General features: G+C 43.6%; 1 pseudogene; it reads left to right on the top strand.

The window, feature by feature from the left end:
• The first annotated feature begins 257 nt into the window (after positions 1 to 257).
• LOC137260254 (tripartite motif-containing protein 2-like) lies at positions 258 to 11,891 on the top strand (annotated as a pseudogene).
• Positions 11,892 to 20,912: the final 9,021 nt, after the last annotated feature.

The raw sequence follows: 20,912 nt of genomic DNA, 5'->3' as shown, positions 1-20,912 counted from the left end.
TTATGTCAAGTTGGCAAGTGCACCCTCATCAACATAATGCATGTGACTTGCATGTGCGCCAATCCGCATGGACTATCGATTACTTCTATTGTCCTGAACAAAAGCTACCGCTGTCAGCTCCGCCACCTTGAGCATGCGCACTGCAACCTGTACAGGGGATTCCCCGTATCGTCCTCTCGCCATGAAGTACTGTGTGTTTTACATTGCTGTTGACAGACTACATATGGCTGTTTGATCGCCAACTCACCACGTTTGTCCATGCAGAGGAATGATCAGCTGGATGTGACGATTGTCTTAGCGTCCTCGAGCTTCCAGTGACGGAATATATACGACGTCAAACACAGGTACGTGTGTACTGAGAGAGAAACGCGTCGTCACTGTACATATGTGGACAGTAATAAACAAACCCGTATAAATTGAAAAGGAGCCAGGGGCGACCCCAAATTCATAACCTGAGGACTGGCTTCATTTACGGGTTTATCTCAACAGAGAAGGCCTTAATGTGGCTCAGGGACTGTGAGACAATATGTCAGCCTGGAACAGTGTCATTACCTGTCAGTCGGGCTCTCTACGGAAAATGGCTGTATGCTGTCACCGCAGACATAACGCTGACTTCCTTTTAGAGCATGAAATAACTGAAATGTTTTTTCGTTCAAAGATACGCGGTACTAGGCATTCTAATCCCGGAGACATTTTATTCTTGGCTAAATTTTGGAAACTTACGGACGAAGATGGAGAATCAAGTTATTCAGGCATATCTCAACCTCCAACATCTTTGCTCTTTTGTTGTAGAAATTTCAAAGTGAAATCAGTATTTATCTTACCTTCATATTAAATACTTTGCTTTCATTGGTTAGTGGTGCTGTAGCAAGTTTCCGAGTCCCTCATCCTAGGATTGTGACAAGAGCATTAATTAAGCACCACCCATTTTCATGCTATAGGAGTCTGTTTAACACAACACACTGGTCATATATGATATGGAAACCAAACACAGGGTTATAATTTTGTTAACTGAACCACTGAACTGTTCACTTATTGATGCATCGATCAAAAAGCAATGAGCATACTTCATTTCACCATTTTATACCCCTCAGTCGCTTGTACCATGACAGAACCTAGTATGAAAAGCATGAGTCTGCATGTGAATTTCATGCTAAATGCATGTGTATTTAGATATAATTGGTTGACTTCTCTGTTTTAATCCCTTTTTGTTACAATCGACAACTTCTTTTGGTGGTGCTTAATTAATGTTCATGTGTATATATAGAATCGGTTGGACACTCAACTTACACATGATTAACTGTTCTTCTAGCAGTTTTCATCTTGCCAGGATATGCTTCACCTGTTTAGCGCTGACTCCGTGAAAACATGAAAACTCATGCAAAAAACAAAGAACACCATTAAGTCCCAGTTTGGGTTACGTATTAAATGTATAACAAAAGATAAAAAATAAAGTGCGTTACACAAATTGGCCTTTGTGTATATATTCAGTATATATTCATGATTTTTACAGTGTCAGCAAATTGTTACATTATAACAGCAATATGTGCAACTCGTTGCACTGTAATTCAACAACAATATGTGCAACGTTTTACATTGTAGTTTAACAACAATACACATATGCGGAACTCTTTACATTGTAGTTTAGCAACAATATGTGCAACTCGTTACATTGTAGTTTAACAACACGTGTAACTCTTTACATTATAGTTTAACAACAACATGTACAATTCTTTACATTGTAGTTTAACAACAATATGCATAACTCGTTACAATGTGGTTTAAGAACAACATGTGCAACTCGTTACACAGTAGCTTAACAACATGTGCAACTCTTTACATTGTAGTTTACGAACAATATGTGCAGCTCTTTACATTGTAGCTTAATAACAATATGTGCAACTCGTTACATTGTAGGCTAACACGAAAATGTGCAATTCTTTACACTGTAGTTTAACAACAATATATGCATCTCGTTGCATTATACTTTAACAACAACATGTGCATTTCTTTACATTGTAGATTAACAACAATATGGGTGACTCGTCACATTGTAGTTTATCAGCAATATGCGCAAAGCTTTACAATGTAGTTTAACAACAATATGTGAACTTGTTACATTGTATCTTAACAACAATATGTGCAACTCGTTACACTGTAGTTTAACAACACGTGTAACTCTTTACATTGTAGCTTAACAACAACATGTATAATTCCTTACATTGTAGTTTAACAACAATATGCATAACTCGTTACAATGTGGTTTAAGAACAACATGTGCAACTATTTACATTGTAGTTTATCAACAATATGTGCAACTCTTTATTCCCGATATTCACCAAGCCACCAGCCACCAGCCAATATTCACCAGGCCGATATTCACCAGGCCAGTATTCACCAAGCCAATGTTCAAGTCAATATTCACCAAGCCAACATTCACCAAGTCAATATTCACCAGACCGGTATTCACCAAGCCAATATTCATCCAGTCAATATTCACCAAGCCGATATTCACCAAGCCAATATCCATCCAGTCAATATTCACCAAGCCGATATTCATCAAGCCAGTATTCACAAAGTCGATATTCACCAAGCCAAGCAGTTATTCTAAATGTGTGTTTTTCGGACTCGTCAACGTGTACACAATGATTTGGGTAATAAAGATTCGAGGCTTAGAGAGACATTTCTTAAATGGCACGTTTTATGTCTCTTTTCCCGGGACTCCTTGAAATCACGAAAACTCATGCAAAACAAAAATACCAACAGGTCCCTGCTTGGGTTATGTATTAAATGTATGATGAAAATAAATTTTGTAAGAAACTAATGAATAAACAGCCGAAATTATGCATCGGTTCTGTGTTTAACACTTCTCACAGGGAATCTGTGACAGCTGGTGATCAACACTCCCTCCATTCATTCAGGTTGTGACATTAGACATTAGATATGAACTTCTTTCTCAAAAAAGAAGTGCCTGTATTTGATCATATTGATATGTTTATTGCATAACATGGGTATTAATATATAATATTACCTACCACCACGCCAGAAAGTTTTTCGTGTCTTATTATCTATTAGGCGCATTGAGCACGTTTGCCTGGAGCAACACAAGATCGACTTTCAGCTGTCTTTTCTGGATGTTGTGACTGTCGTTTGTACGCTCGGCGACCGTTCTCGGGCGCTGTTGTCGCTAATACGCGAGTTTTGCTTCCACTTGAAAAGATTAGTTTTCCCTTGCAGAGGGTTTGTTTCGATTTAAGAGGATATTGTTTCAGGTTTGGAGATTTTTGTTCAGTTCTTGGAGTTCAGTTTTGGTGTGTACGAGTTCAGTTTTGGTGTGTACAATTTGAGTTTTTGTGGATACGACTTCAGTTTTGGTGTATACGAGTTCTGTTTTGGTGTATACGAGTTCTGTTTTGGTGTATACGACTTCAGTTTTGGTGTATACGAGTTCTGTTTTGGTGTATACGAGTTCAGTTTCGGTGTATACGAGTTCAGTTTCGGTGTATACGAGTTCTGTTTTGGTGTATACGAGTTCTGTTTTGGTGTATACGAGTTCAGTTTTGGTGTATACGACTTCAGTTTTGGTGTATACGAGTTCTGTTTCGGTGTATACGAGTTCAGTTTTGGTGTATACGAGTTCAGTTTCGGTGTATACGAGTTCAGTTTCGGTGTATACGAGTTCAGTTTTGGTGTATACGAGTTCAGTTTCGGTGTATACGAGTTCAGTTTTGGTGTATACGAATTCAGTTTCGGTGTATACGAGTTCAGTTTTGGTGTATACGAGTTTAGTGACGCGAATCAAGAGGTAGTAGGCAAATGACGTCATCGTTCTGTCAAGCCGAGATAAATACACACCTGAACATAATCATGGGTCAGGTCGATTTTACATTTACGATTTTTATCCACCACATGGCGCGTTGCAACGAAAACATGTCATCCCATAGCATCGATGAAAATGCTTTGAAACAGTTGTCCGTATTTCTCTACACATGTCGCGTTGCCCAGTAGGTAGGGTTGCCATTATAGAGGTCCTGGGTGTATTTGGGGCGGTGAGATAGCCTAGTGGTTAAAACATGTCTCCTTACAGTAGACCCAGGTTCGATTCCTTACTTGGTTACACTGCGTGAAGCTATATCTGGTATACTCATCCGTGATATTGGTAGAATATAGCCAAAACCGTCTTAAAACTAGAATTACTCGCCGCTAATATTACACAACACGCGTGACGTAAAACATCATTCAGTTCTATGTGAAATGTCACATTCATGGGCCAGATGTGAGATCTACACAGCATGGCGATTGATTTCCTTGAATATCCTAATATCTGGTTGTGAGAAGGTGTTTGTAAAAGCATGGCTTTATTCTTCCAGGATAAATACATTCTAGACCCGCTTTGCTTCGGTTGTGAAATCTACCAGCACGGGTTCACCGGTCTTCGACAATAATCCTGTTGAACACTGACACGACCGTAACTTGTGTTTATTCATACATTGCATTTCAGATATAAAACATGGCGGCTAAACCGGCTATCCCCTCTCACCTGGACTGTCCGATCTGCAAGGAAGCACTGGCCAACCCACGCATCACTGACTGTGGCCACACCTTCTGCCTAGGCTGTCTACAGAACCATGTGAACATTAGCGGTGCCAGGTCCCAAGAGCGGAAGTGCCCAATCTGCAATAAGGGCTTGAAGATTCCAAAGGGAGGAGTAGAGAAGTTGCCCGTCAACTACCTGGCTGTTCAGGTAAGCTGGAGGCAGTCAGCAGTTCGATTCCCGTTTTTTGCCCCAACATTGTACTCTTGCAAAACTGGATTCACGCCCGTGGTGTAGTGAATAGAGCGTCCGGCGGATAGTGGAAGGTCTAGGGTTAATCCCCGGCCACATCATACTAAAATATGGTACTTGTTGTTCCTTGCCTGTCGGCATTAATGGGCGCAACAAGGATTGGTTGGCTCAGAGTCAGTGTAATGTGTTTGAGTGGGGTATTTATGCTTAACTGAGGCATGGTATCTCAGTGAGATAGCGCTATGTAACAAGCTAAGTCTGGGCTAGTACAGCAGCCAGTCACGCATACACGTTGTGATATGAGCGAAATATTCTCAAGTGCGACGTTAAACCCTGCTTCACTACCTACTGCGGCGCTAAACAATATGTATTCAATCGGCTGACTTCGGAGACGGGCACTAGCCTTCCCCTGTCACCTACTGCCAGTTGATATTGTTTCACAGTTGATATCACTCCATGATCCAGTACGTTCCTGTCACCGAAGATAATACTTTACTGACAACCAGTTACATACCATGTCCGTACTGAAATCAATAGAATTACATTGAAATGTAGTTATTGAAGCTACTCGTAAAACAGCACACAACAACAGTTGTATGAGCAAACAAGACGTGTGTTAAATATACAGTCAAGTCCCATTGTGTCGAACTCCCCGGGACCAAGGGAAAAGTTCGACTTACCCAAGTGTTCGACACATCCGTCAACATAGAAATAACAGTTCGAGACAATGGGTAACAACTGTACTGATAAGGGCTTTGGGGGATCCGAAAATGATTTCGACACAATCGGGGGATTCAACACATCTACTTCCAGACATCAGGATAATCATAAACATAAGGAAATGTGCAAGGACCGAGAGAAGAGTTCGACATAACCGCGAGACATTTGGGGTTCGACTGTTTTCATGAGTAGTGATGTATACTATGCACACCTGTGTAGACACATGAGGATTTCAACTCTGAAATAAGTGACATGTACGCATGTGCCACGTTCCATGACGTCAGTGGTTTCGTCCTTGAGACGTGCAATACGATGTTGCACTTGCATTCCGGGAAGGAGAAACAGAGCAAATGAATGCCACACGATACCGTCACTTTGGGAAGCACAACCCCTGTCCTTGCAATCGTTCAAAAAATGAAACGGCTATTGAAACGCATAGCATGCCGAGGCTAACGTCTGCAATACGTCATGGGGCCATTGGGATGGTCAGTGGGGGAATGCCGCAACGACAAGTGGCTGCACATATCCACTGCCACCGGAACACCATTTCTGCACTGGTGAGACGCTACCAGAACACAGATGACATCATCAATCGTCCATGTTCTGGACGTCCACGTGTAAAAAACGCCAAGACGGGACAGATTTAATAAGGGCGACCCATCTTCGCCACAAGCTTCAGACTGCAGTGATGACTGTCCGGACCATCGGACCATCCCAGGATTCAACCCAACAAAGTTCGACAACTTTTACGTCATCACTGGATCAAACATAGACGATCCTGACACAACGTCATCGACAAGCTCGCCGAATGTGGTGCCGAAATCATGTCCGCAGACACTTGTTTTGGTGGAGAAATGTTGTTTTTACAGATGAGTCCATGCTTAACATTTCCCATATTGATGGACGTCAACGTGCACGTAGATGCTGGGGAGAACGTTACGCAAATTCCTGTGTCTTGGAGAGGAATCGCTTTTGTAGTTGATTCCGTGATGACTTGGGGAGAAATAACAGCACGCCAATGAACTCCATTGGTGATTGTTCAGGGAAACATAACTGGTGTGGGCTACAGGGATCAGATTCTTCGACCTGTGGCAATTCCTTTTCTGCAACGTCATGACCCTGGGTTAACATTCCAACAGGACAATGCCCGTCCTCATACGGCAAGGGTTGCTATGAACATTTTGCAACACCGCAACGTTGATGTACTGCCCTGGCCTGCAAATTCACCGGATCTCTCTTCGATAGAGCATGTTTGGGACGAGATGGATCGACGTCTACACCGTCTTCCTCATCCGCCAGATAACGTCCTTGATCTTGCAACAGAAATTGAGAGAATCTGGCGTGACATCCCACAAGCCCTCCTCGCACGCTTGATAGGCTCTATGCGTTGTTTATGCACTGCTACTCTCAATGCCGATGGTGGTGGTGCACGTTATTGAGCTTGCGACATGATCGTTTGACTCCTGACCCGCTTGTGGACCCCTGACGTCGTTGTGATTGGCTTTTCAACTGAAATTCTCCCGACTTATGGTCTCATGATTCCTCCATAAACGTTTATGTGTACGTTTCACATCGTTATCGTACTTATCAACTGGGATAATATTTTGACAATGCACAGTTTCTTTATGTGACTAGTATTTATCCCTTTTCCACTCTTTTATAAATGTAATTTTGATGAAAATGACCTGTGATGTCAGTTTGCACCTGGACACTATGATCAAGCATTTAGACTAAGAGCAAAGGCTCATAAGTGAGATTCATTGTCATTGTTTAATAGAACCAGAGACTGTATAATAGATCTCTTTGTTTCAGGTTAAGTCAGCAATGGACGAAGCGAACGCGATCCCTGCAAACGGTGAGTGTGTGGCCTGCACCACTACGATTACAGGTGGCGTGTTCTGCCAGACTTGCCAAGACCATCTGTGCAGCAGGTGTGGGAAGAAGCACGTGGAGCTGTTCACCAGCCATCACGTCACAGACAACTTGGAGAATATCCCCACAGCGAAGTGTAAGATCCACCATGGGAAGACGATCAGCTGTTTCTGTTCCCACTGTGTGACCGCGATGTGCCCACTCTGTGCGACCTGCTCCCATTCTGATGCTCCGCACAGAGTTAGACCGCTTGAGGATGCAAAGAATGAGTTTGTGGAGCTAGTTAAAGGCAAACTTATCACACTGAAGGACTGGAAAAAGAAGCTTTCAGTAGATCAGGACATGCTAGATAGGATGCGGCAGTCAGCGGTAGATAACTATGCTCTACAGAAAGATCGACATGGTAGACTCCGCAGCAGATGACGCTGTGCGGAGAATAAGAGCTAAGCAGCAGGATGTGCAGAGAAAGATCCAGAATCTCCATGACAACAATATTATGATGCTTGACCAGCACGATCGCTTAACGGAAGAGAGATGTTCTTTGCTGAACTCTACACTGACTGACGTTGAGGCAACAGTAGTGGGTATAACTATATCTGATTTCCACCACAAATGTCACGAGCTGGAGACCAAACTGAAACAAATAGACGATTTGTCCTGTTCTGCAAACACAGGATTTGCCATCCAGGAATACACCTTCAACAGAGAAGGAAGCTGTATCGAGTTGGGAGACATCACTTTGCCAGAACGTGGTTCCATAACGGATATTGACCTCTTAAAGTCCCAAGTGTACAACGAGGGGGCAGATGAAGGCAGGGAGGAGGTGGTTGAGCGGAGGAGGAGACCGGAACAGCCTGAACCTCTTCCTGTCCCCACGGTGATGAAAGATGAGACCGAGAGGAAGGCATATATTGTAGGGTCTCCCGCGCTGTTGTCAAGCTACGTGCTAGAGAGCGGGGTGGACGGCATCCCCATCACGATCATCGGACTGGGATTCATGGCGAATGATGACGTGGTCTATGCTTACAACAGCAACACCATGGGCCAGGTCGTGGTGTGTAACAGCGTCGACAAACAGCAGGTGGTTTACCACAGGAGAAAAGGCATCGCTGCTTTCGCTATGTACCGGGACCACGAGTGCGGTGTAGTGCTGGAGGATGACTGTAACGTCAGCCGCCTGTTCCTGAACGACGTTCCGTCGGAGCGGGAAGCACCGTGCACAACCCACAAGATCAGTTGTCGGGCAGCCAACATCGGCGCCCTTGCCTTCCATCTTGATGGTGTAATGGTTCTCTTTGACAAGGACAAGACATGCCTCACAGGCATAGACCGCCAGAGCAAGCGGCCCTTCAACCTGCAAGGTAACAGAAACGAAGAGTCGGGTTGCTTCAACACAGTGACTGACATTGCAAGTGGTCCACAAGGGGAGATAATTCTGTATGATGGTAAGAAGCGCCGTCTGGTTATCTTCAGCAGTGACACAAAGTTCCTTAACTACGTTGACCTGAGCTCCCTCAGCTCCTCCTGCAGTATTGACTGCGACGACTACGGGACGTTGTTTATTGCCGACAAGAAGCAGGGAAAGGTCGTTCGGTGCGCTATCTCCGGCCAGGGAGATATGGTGGAAGTGTTGAATGCCACCCATGGTATCACATCTCCGTGTTGCCTGTGCGTCAGCCAAACCAAGCTTGCTGTTGGGAATGCGAAGTCTTTCAGTGAAGGGGAAATCCGCGTGTTCGAATTGGGTTTGTCCATGTCAACTGTTTGACCGTGAAGGCTTTTCGACATTACCCTAACTTACTAAATTATTACCCATATATGGTCCTTTTGTTCGATTGATGTCAAGGGTGTTGATAAGGGAAGATTTCCATGTGTGTGTGTGTGTGTGTGTGGTATGTGTGTGTGGTATGTGTGTGTGTGTGTGTTTGTGGTGTGGAGTGCATGCATCCATGCGTGCGTGCGTTGTAGTCTATTGTGTGTACGCGCGTGTGTGTGTGTTTGTGACGTGTGTGTGTGTGTTTGTGTGCGTTTATGTGATGTGTGTGGTGTGGTGCGTGTAAGTGTTTGTGTGGTGTGTGTGTAGTATGTCGGGTAAACTGTATGGGTGATGTCAGCTTTGGCCTGTCGGGTAAACTGTGGGGATGGTGTTAGCTCAGGCCTGTCTGGTAAGCTGTGCGGATGATGAAACCCTCTGCTGAATTGTAACACGTCGATGTCCGCGTCTTGGTCTGTCTACGATGAATATACGGATATGTTTTACAGCCGCCATACGGTAGCATCTGAGTTTGGTAGCAACAGCATTGTACTATGGCGACCCCACCTGCAACATCTCGATGCATTTTTCTCTCTTTCTTCAGCTGTTAATCATCGCATATTTCTCGCACTTGTGTGTCATATCATGCAGTTTTGGATCTTTTCATACTCTATAGAATTCTGTACGTGTAATTGATGGAAATACTGCTTAAATATTGCTACGTTTTGGCAATATATATTGCGATATGTAAACTGAAACTAGAATTAAATTGCCTTGTTAGCAAAACTATAATTTTATGTGTTCCTAAATACTTTTTCACAATATCAAAGAAACATTGTATTTTTTCACTTATGAAAATCAGCAGAAAATGTATTAAAAGAAACGAATGAAATAAATAGGAATGATTCTTCTATAATTTTACACTGTCTGCAATCGTTGTTTCTTATTTTAATAGTTGAAAATAAATGACTTCTAAATATTTTTCTTTGTCTCAGAGTGTCAAGACCACAATGATTATAATGTTTGCAGTATATGCTTAGTGTTAAATTTGAAGGGTGACAAGTTTGGAGTGAGGACTTGTGAGCGAGGGCAGTGATGCAAGCGGTGAGCTATTGTTTGTGTCTGAGGTGTGCAGCATGAGACTATTGTAGACAGACAGACAGACAGACAGATAGTTTATTCCAGTCTCACCTCATATATTACAATAAATTTTACAATGTTAAAAACAGGGATTAAAATATACGAGCCACCCAAAAGGGTTATGAGAGACTTACTAAAATATCACTATACCAAGTAAAACACACATAAAATAGAAGCATAAAATGCGTCATTACATCAAGCATAAACGACTAATTATTATAAATAAAATTTCTTCTCTCTTTGAGTAAAATAGAGCAGGTTCTGGCAGTTACAAACATGATATCAGGGCAGGAGAGGATGAAAGACAGTTTTTCATTATCGCTTAAAGAACTAAAACTAGGACGTGTTTCTATAGATTTTGTTAAAAGGTTTTGTTGTAGATGACTATAGAGTGGACATTGAAGTAGTACGTGCTTCTCATCTTCCACGGTGTCGTTGCAGTGGAAGCATGTTCTCATCTCAAGAGGACGGTTTTCGTATCTTCCTGTCTCTAGCTTTAAAGGGGCTACACCACATCTCATTCTGGCCAGGGCGCTCCTCTGGTGCTTAGCCATCGAACTTTTAACATAGGACTCTGTTCGGAACTCTGTTTTAAAGGAGTGATATAGTCTGAGCTTGTTACCCCCTGATCCACTCTTACTTGTAGGCCGTTGTAAATCAGCTTTCCATTGCTCTATAAAAACATTCATGTTGCACTTTGAAACTTCAGAGACGATAAAATTTGTGTGGAAGCTATTGTCGGGCGGAATAAAATGTTCCAGGTCAAACTTCTTAAAATGTTTGTGAACTCGCAGGTTCGTTCGTTCGTTGTATGTGGCTGGGTAGTAGGCTTGGGGTCAGTCAAGTAGCTTGGGGGTATATAAGGTTTGATGTGAAGATTGTGAGTTGGCAACAACCAGTTGGAAAGTGTATGTTTGTCAGGTTGACTGTTTTCCCTATATCTTCAGCTGGTGTGAGTATTATGATTTTGTATTATCTTTTAATGAGACGGGTTCAATGAATTGTTTGTATATGTACTGAGGTTTAGCATTCACCGTATAATATGTAACTTAACTTAAATGAAATATGTGTAATATAATTGCTGCCGTTTGGAATTTGAAAGTGATTTAAAGTGACAGCATCTGAGAATGTCCCTAAGCTTGTATGATAGGGTAGTAATAATATTCAGACAACAGCTATGTGTGAAGTATAGTGATAGTGCGGTATATCAAGTAACTGTAAAACAGCCCTGTAAACACATCTTGTATGTGTAAAACCCATATGTTGTGTATATGTAAAGACACCATGTACATTGTGTGCTTTTTGTATTCAGTGTCCGGGTTAGGTATTACACCCTGTAAGGCGATCGTGAGGGGTCGACCCTGATAGGCCGCTTGTGTATAGTTGAACTGACCTGGGTTGAACATCAGGGATCGAAGTGGCACGCCGCCAAAGTGTCTGAAGAATTACAAGCTGGGGAAGGACGCCTAATATACCACCGAAAGAATAAACTGTTTGAAACCCTACATATGGTGACAACAACCTCGACTGTGATTGGAACAGTGAACAGTAATAGTTTCTGATTTGTGCTTTCAATGAATTGTTACTGTGCATTCTGTTTTCAGTGTAAATAATATAATTATATGACCTGTTGTGTATTTCTTTAAAGACAGTTGTAGTGTTGTGATATTGTGAGTTGATGGGAGTGTTGATATGACTGCATGTGCGTGTATTTGAAGAGTGAAGTATGACGGGCGTGCGTGAGTGTGTAGGGAAAGAGTACGAGAGTGTTTGATGAGGTGAGAATGCAGGTGTTGAAGGCAAACCTAAATGGTTTATGGTAAATAAGATAGATTTAGTGAATAAATTGCATTAACTTTTAAATGTGGGGTATGGTTTTTACTCCAGTATGTGACACAGAGTAGAACTTCTAATTCAGGTTTTCAAAGCAGCTGAGCTGTATTAATGGAATCGCAAATACGAACCACAGTACATTCCAGTATGAAAAAGAACACAATTTGAGACATTCCAGATTCGTTTGATTGCGATTTCAGTAACCAAATTCCTTGTAAAGTTTCGGGTTTTTTTCATCAAGAAGAATCACATGCCAAACGTTACTCGCCGGTCGCTAATGTGCCAATCTCGTCTACGCACGTCAGAAGGTTGACTATTGCTGGATAGAAAACATAAAAGCTGTCAATTTTTTCAACGTCAACTTATAAAACAGTGAAAATGTGCCAGGTAACAATAAAACGCAGTAATGGCGAACTCGTGTTTTATTGAGAAGACGATAGATAATTCTGAACGTTTCTCAACATTTTGCATAAACAGACTGTGACCTGGTTTAGGTTCTCGTCAGTTCTCCTGTCACAACTCTAAACCTAGTCCGAGTCCACAACAGTTTTCGTTCGCAGCCAAAGCGTCTCAATGTCAAGGTCAAAATCAGGAACAAACCTAAGTTACTGTCAAAAGTTTGGTTCTTTTTCTTTTGGGCTTAGGGTTGGTCATCTTGCAGTGTCATTTATGACACTCTAAGGAACGTGAGGATTTGGGCGAGATGCGGACTCGATATCGTTTCCGGCAACACCTTCAGTCTGTACCTTGCGACATACATTTCACAATATTCAGCCTCGAGTCAGTGCGATTACAGTGCGTTGATTTCATGGATGAATCACTTACATCTTCTGAGTGAATGTAGGGGTTTGAAAGTAGTTCCGTCAGCCAAGGAAAATGTATAAACATACGACCTTCCATGCAAAAAAACAACGTTGTTATTAAACCACTTAATGATTTAGGAAGCAAAAGCGAGTGTGATACTAAATCTTTCAAGAGTTTAATGAAAATGGTATTTCATGGAAGCAAGTTTAGAATACTGTTTAGCCCCTACGGCGATATTACCTACAGTGTGATGACTCGTAGCATTCTGCGAGTCAAGCAAGGTCTAGTACCACTGCGAAAGCATTGTAACGTCATAATTGTGAAGCGTTATCACGTCATACGTCTAGCGGTATTACACAAATATACTATTGTCGTAAAAATATTACACTGCAGTTTCTTCCATGAACGAGTAATAAAGTCATCTACTTGCACAGCAGTGTAGGCTACCCATTGGTCAAAACCAGTCACGTGCCGTAAGCATACTTTTCTGTGTTGTGAAAAACTCTAGTAACAGCATGCCATCAAGAGTATCTCCCTTGTTTGCAAACAAACACTAGCCGAAGACACAACTTGGTGTTGCAACGTTCCCGTTGGAGCCAATACTTACCAGAAGTCCATGCCATCACTGAACAAGAATCTATCCACAGTGTACAAAATTTGCATTGTTTGCAAACAAACACTAGACGACGACACAACTTGGTGTTGCAACGTTCCCGTTGGAGCCAATACTCACCAGAAGTCCATGCCATCACTGAACAAGAATCTATCCACAGTGTACAAAATTCACTCTACCCGTGTCACTGGGGTCATAGTATTGTCGACGTGTCACTTTGGTATAGCTTCAGCTGAATTACTGGTGTAACGAACTGAAAATGGTGGTTTGTTCTAGCTTCGTTTTACCGCGCTTTAACTGTTGTTGATTCAGCGAGTGAGTGAGTGAGTATAGTTTTACGCCTCTGAAAGCACAATTCCATCAATATCACTGCGGGGGACTCAAGAAATTGGTTTCTCGCATTGTGCCCATGTGGGAATCGAACCCGGGTCTTACGCGTGATGAGCGAACGTGTAAATCCTAGGCTACCCCTCCGCCATTACGGTCCTCTTCAGGGACATGTGTATGCAAGGGAGACATAATTATGTGCAGTGTTTGCAGCAGTTTAGGCTTCAAAATCTACAGGCCCCTAATGAAATTTGCAGGCCCACTTGGTTAAAGTAAAAACAAATTGTGCACAGTTTCACTCTGTTTCTACAAAATCAAGTGATGCCCATGGCACAGAGAGGAGCTTGTATTTGTTAGACGGGTGTTCTCATTCCTACACCAAAGCGCTGAAATACCAGAAAGTGAAACTGTAATTTGTCGAAACATGATGGATCGTGGATGATTCCTGAATGTTAAAAGAAAAGGGGGAAAACATTCCATTTGAAAAAATAATTGATAGGTACGTTGCTGAAGGCCATAAGGGCCTGCACATATTTGAAACTGCGGGCCCGATACAACAACTGGGCCTCCGGGCTGGAGGTTATTTCCAACGTTGTATATATGAGTGTTTTAGAAACATTTGTAAACACTTGTGTCGTATAGTGCAGGACGAATGTCATTGAAAATTAAAAGTGGGCGAGGCTTGTCTCGTATCGTCGAATGATGTCACAGGTGCTGATGTCGACAGATTGCGTTGTATTGTTGTGTACCTGTTTAAAAATCAGTCAGTGACATTTATGCTGTTGACGTTGCATTTACTGATTGTTTTGTTTATGGATACCTAAACGTACAAATCAATCTAGACCATTGCACATATTGTTGAAATATTAGTTTCATTAAATCAAACCAAGATGCAAAGTCACCAATCAGAGTTTCTGTTCATGTTGTAAAAGTTTGAGCCAGTGAGATCTGGAGACGGAAGTGTCTCCATCGTCCTGTTTACTCTCAGACACTGTTCACTGTTTTAGACCTGGCGTTTGGGCTTCAGAGGTATTAGCTAGAAATACAAGTTAGATATCACGGAAGACCCTTTGTATGTCGCCATAGTTTTTTTAAAACAAGAAATGTGTTCATACAGATTCCCAGTCTCCTCGGCTCTTCGGATTTGACAGTCAGTGCCCCCACGTGACTACCACGTGATCAAACTGCCGCTCGGACACAAGAGGGCAATGTTGTAAAAACAACAGTGGGCACTCGGAAACAACAGGCAGCTGGAATAGGTCAAGCAGGTCATAGAATAAAAACAGTAGTATATACAATGGGGGTTCTGGACCACTTTCAAAAAAAGTCTCTACAAAGCCTTATTTACTAAATAAGGCTTTGGTTGGGCCCTTAGCTCTTGCTACTATTACCCCTACTACTTAACGTGTGTTGGAGGTAACACTGTGCCGTACGGTACGATCAATAATTCTTCTCTTACAAACCCCCTACCTGGCCCATCCCTCAAGTAGTATAAGTTAGGTTCGTCGGCTTTCATATCCACTTTATCTATGTTGTAAGTTTTGACTGACCATATAGGATCGGTGGCCCACTTACGGCTATCACCCTCGTGTTCCCCCGGCTGGTATAGATACCTCACTAGGGCCCTATCTGGTATCTGTTTCTCCTTCCCACGCAATGGAGCGGCCGACTCTGCAACTATTGATTTTAGTTTGATAGCGTCTGCCGGTTTCTTACCGGTGAGACGGGTGACTTCATGGTTGATTGCCGACACCACCTTGGGTAACCTCGTGACCCATTCAGTCGATCGTTTTCCAGGGGTGGCCATCTCCCTAGCATACTGATGGCCGAACAAGCGCTCAGCCAAAGTCCTATTAAATCTCTCAACTATGGCTTGGCTGCGATGGGCTCCGGCCGTGCCACGCCTGACCTTTGTATCGTGTTTGGCTAGCAGTTGTGACACGGCACCCATGAACTCCCGTCCGGGGTCAACTTGCAGCTCTGTTGGCCACGTCAGCGGGCTGCGTTTGTATATGCGTTCGAATCCTCTGGCTACCTGGGCCGAATCTTTCGTGGTCAAGGGTTCGGCTTCCTTGTAACGACTGGCTACGTCCACTACGGTTAACGCATACTTGTACCTCTTGTCGTGGGGTAGGAACAGTAGGTCTGCCTGGTGAACGCTATTAGGTATGTTAATACCGAACCTCCTTCTAGGCACGTAGCGTGGTGCCGGCAAATAGATCTGCCACAGGGCTTGTTTTTCAAGCCACGCTTTGGCTTCCTCCGGGGGTACTCGCGCTATTTTAGCTAGCTTATCTACTGCGCTAGGCGACAGGGACGTCTTGTTTATAGTCAGTCCGTATATCTTATGTCCATCACTTCTAAGTGTGTTCATTTTATGCCTAAAGGTACGGGTCTTGAACAGGGCTTCCTTGAATCTGGCGTGTTTGATGTGTTGTTTCACCACATACTTCTTAACCCCCTTAGCCTTCCGGATCTCACTATTGTCGGCTTTCAGTATGGAGTACATCTTAGGTCTCAAACCTATGTACTCGGCTATGGGCGTGCCAGCACACTCGTCCTTCATCTTACCTAGGACCTTTTTATTTACCGTACTGTGTATGGTATGGGTCTTAGGGTAGTCGCTGGTGTCGTATAAATCGAGGTGTTTTTTCATGTCCTCGTACACGTCCTCGGTTCGAAGTTCTAACAGCAGGGAATCCGTGTCAGTGTACAGCACTTCACACCTGTCGCCGTACTGTTTCTTGAGCTCGTTGTAGTAAAAGTCGTACATCAGGTGTTTGGATAAATCGAGGATGCTCATCCCCACGTAAACAGGCCGGTTGAATTTTATGTGGCTTTTCTGCATGTGTAGGGCAACCAGGTTGTCTGTGAATATCTTACTACGGTTGAATGCCGGACTGGCTATCAATCTCCTGAGCTTGTCTTCCTCACTCGACCGAACCAGCTTCACGGTCACGCGTTTCCTCAGGTTCTCCATAGTCTTACCAAACACCGAGTTGTTCATGAGCTTGTAGAGATTTTTCTCAAAATCACTGGTGGCTTTTTTTCGTAGGTCTGTGTTCATTCTGATGTAGGGCTCCATCCATGGGCTCTGGTTGAACATGAGCACCCTGTGTATTTTGGTCAGCCTCATACCCAACGACAGGTACAGCTGTAGGTTGCGATAGTGAACGATGTACTTGGTCTTATTTATTAAGTTAGGCACGAGTTTTTCAACGTCTGTCACACGCCCACCTAACAAGTTATGTTGGTACTCAGACATCCAGTCTGGGTTAACCCTCATACGTTCGGGGGCCAGGGGGTAGCTGTTGTGTGATGTGTGTAATTCCTTGGTATACTCTAAGTCAACCTCGAGGATATACCCTTTGTTCGAATCTGGTGCAACCCCCAGAACATCAACGTGGGGTACCCATTCGAATCCCCCTGTAGGTAGATACTGGCTCATGGCCCAGCCGTACAGGTTGTTTGCGTCGAGGTAGAGAATGTGATTGGTTGGCTTGTTAGGATCGTAACCTTTCACGTATTGATTATTTGCTTTCGCGTATCGTTTGGATGCCATGGAAATCCCACCTCGCAAGCCTTTCTCAATGAATAGGTGCATGTCGTAATCTGTGAGCAATTCCAAATTAACTCCGGTCTTTTTAAGCAAGGCGTCCCACGACAGACCTGGGCTGGTGTAATACCATGCGGGGTCGAGTTTATACTGCTTGAAACACGTCCGCCTAAACGTCTCAAACACGTCGGCTAACAGCAGTACATCTGTCCTCAAGTACAGGTCGTGATAATCACCCAGGTTCTTACAACCCAGTTTATTCCATACGTTAGTCGCGTGCGAGTAATCATCTCATGAGACGGACGCCTCATTCAGCTTGCTATAAAAGCAGTCAATAGGGGGTAGTCTGGTCTCGGTGAACTTGACCCAACTATCCATGTACTCATAGGGGTACACACCCTTCCTCATGAGCAGGGGTCTAGTCTCGGCGTCTGTGTATCGATCGGTGATAGGGAAGGTATTGTTGGCCTTGACCAGACTGTCGAGTGACGACAGGAGGAACTGAAACGAGTCAATGAACCTAAGTCCATTTAAGCTGAAGGAGATGTATCTCTCCATGTTGTTGGGGATGCACGTTATATTACCATCGATTTTCGCGATGGCCTGCATGATCAAGTGTGAGTCGTACCCTCTCAAGTTGTGAAAGACAACGGGGATGTTTATTGTCTTAGGGTTGATTTTAAGCTTGAGGTTGCACGCGCTGTGAGCGGCGCCTCTATACTTACCAGTTATGTGGCAGTGATCTCTCACCGAATCACCGTTAAGTGGTGAGTCACACACGTGACAGTTAGTGCTACTAGCGTGGGCTAGCCTGTCGACTCGGGTCATACGCATGGGAGCGATTCTATACAATGCATTCCTAATATTTTTTTCTTCCTCCTGCAAACACTTTAGAAACCTTTCAGCCGCGTCAGGGCCCCTATACACTACCGGAGCTTTCGTTTCCCCGTCACAACGGACGACAATGTATCCAAACCCACAGGCTTTATGCTCTTGTGTTTTGTGGGTGAAGCTACCACTGGGGGCCTCGCCGGCGGCACCACTGGGGGAATCCCCCACCACCAAGGCTTCGAAGTCGGCGTATATGATATAAGGCACAGACATTTGGTTCTTGTGGTTACCGAATTTTAGGATATTATCACCTTCCTTAGGCATGTCGACTCGTATGGCCGTCTGCCCCACACCTTGACAATCATCCCGGTGGGATTCTAATAAATCAGCTCGTGTGAAGCCATGTAGGCATCGTTCACAGAAGTGGGTCTTTTCTCTGTGTGCCGATTGGTCATACAACAGCCTGCTAAAGTGTTTTATCCTTGTGTAGTGATACTTGTCACCTCGCTGGATCATGAATATATTGATAACTTGGCGATCCTTCACTTCGCTGACCCTGTGTACTATTGTTGTGTTACCTTCGTGCCCAAAGATATTTATAGCCAGATTATTCTGTTTTTCTACTTTAGTGATCTGGGATATGGGGGTGGGTTCATCTATACCATCCCAGTTGAGCCCATCGTCTTGGGGATAGCTAGAAAGCCTATCTGAATGAGTGTCAGCTGGAAATAAGGCTGACCTGATAGCTAACCTCAGGCAATCGTTTCCTCTATTCTTAACGTTTACTATGGCATGTTTGTTCCTATAGTAGGGGGGCAATGCTAGGTATGATCCGCCTCTGAACGGCACGTAGTTAGCTATGTCTAGATAGACATTATCGATTTTATCTACAACCCACCCGGACCCCAAGTGTGTGTAGCGTTCTAGGTATTCTCGTATCTGCTGAAAACTGGTATCGATTGATGCGTCAATGGTCTCTGTATGTGTGACGACCTCTTGTTTACCTCGGAAGTAAGGCTGAACATACTCAGTGGTACTCCCAACCTGCTTATCGAGCGACATTTTCACTGTGATCTGAAACTTGATACTTCCTAGGTTATTTAGTTCCTGGTTGACCTTATCAGCTATCAAAGGCTTGATATCTGTAATGTCTATGTTTCTATCAACGTGCATGTGCCAACCTCTCAAATAGTTGCCTACAGCGCGCTCAGTGCTCACGAACTGTAGGTCAATAGCTCTATTCTGTCGTAATAATTCTAAAAGTTGTGGTTTCCTCATACGGGAATACCCGCCTAAACCCAAATCGTGTGCCTCGGCTTTCAGTTGTTTTACAGTGGGAGGTTTTGCTACGGGGGTATGTGATAACAATGCGGTTAACCCGGCTCTCCCCAGGTTTGAATAACCCGTGTATCCAAGCTGTTTTGCTTGAGCTTTTAATTGTGTTACCGTAGGAGGGGCTTCTAAACCTAGTAATCTCAACAATGCTGACTTCCGCATTCGAGAATACCCGATCACACCTCTCTGTTTTGCGACCCGCTTAAGCTCGCGTACAGTAGTCATAGTGTTTACACCTAAGAGAACCAATGTCTAATTGGGTCACATTGATAAAAAATATAGTGAATCCAGTACTCGCACTGTTGGATATAGTATTGTAAATATTTTATTTGGTATTAAGAGAGCCGCCAATCAAAACTAGGTGAGGATTTTCGTCACCAATTCTCGTAAGTCTTCTTTCAGCGAGGTACCCGTGTTCGCTTGAGCTTCTAAACTTCCGTATTCGAGAATACCCGGTGTTTTGCGATATGCTTAAGCTCGCGTACACCTAATTGGAGTCTATCTTGAGCAGTCGCCTACGTTCTTTTATGTAGCCCTTTTTATTCTCGTAGATGAGTTGATGTCTGACTACGTTCGCTCCGTGAGCTTTACATAGACAGTAGTGCCCTTTAACCCCGATACCACACACAGAACACGTGTAGTTAGGACTTCCCATATGGAAACAACAGAACCCCTGATTCCTGCATTTCCTACCACAGGCCTCGGTCTTCCCCATAAGTATGTATTCGCATCGGTATGGAGCGGGTCTCATGTTTACTTATATGGGTATTTAGTTTAATTGCTTCGCAACCAACGCAGTAGCTGCTATACCCAACACTATGAAGCCCAGTTCACGATCCATTTGTCCCTTGGATGGTGTGTAGTACTGAGCGAGTGTGGGTTTATTTAGCGGTTCCAATCGTTTACCATTTAGTAGGTAGTATTCTTTCATTGCTTCATCGACATCGTTGAATGTTTGAACGGCATGGTTTTCACGCTGGAGTTGTTCGTTAATAAAATCGATCCTCTGGAGGCGTTTTTTAGCGTACTCGGCCTGTGCCCTTTGTAATTTCTCAGTAGCGAGATCGTGCCGCTTCCTTTCTTCCTGTATTTCAGCCGCGTGGTCATCTCGTAGTTTCGAGAAGAGGAAATTACTCCCGGAAAATGCCAGGGCATTCACTAACGCCCCACCGACCATCATAGCTATCGTGGCCATCCTATATTTATTTCATTATATTTTCAGGTATTATCCCTTGTTTTACTAGGATGTCTTTTGTGGCCATCGCCATACCAAGGTTCATTATGAGCATACCCATATCCTGCAGGTTGAAATCTAGCTTGATAGTTGGTTGTTTAAGCACCA

This window comes from Haliotis asinina, chromosome 13 (assembly GCF_037392515.1).
Source record: "Haliotis asinina isolate JCU_RB_2024 chromosome 13, JCU_Hal_asi_v2, whole genome shotgun sequence".
Classification (NCBI taxonomy): domain Eukaryota; kingdom Metazoa; phylum Mollusca; class Gastropoda; order Lepetellida; family Haliotidae; genus Haliotis; species Haliotis asinina.
This window is presented reverse-complemented; position numbering and strand designations above follow the sequence as displayed.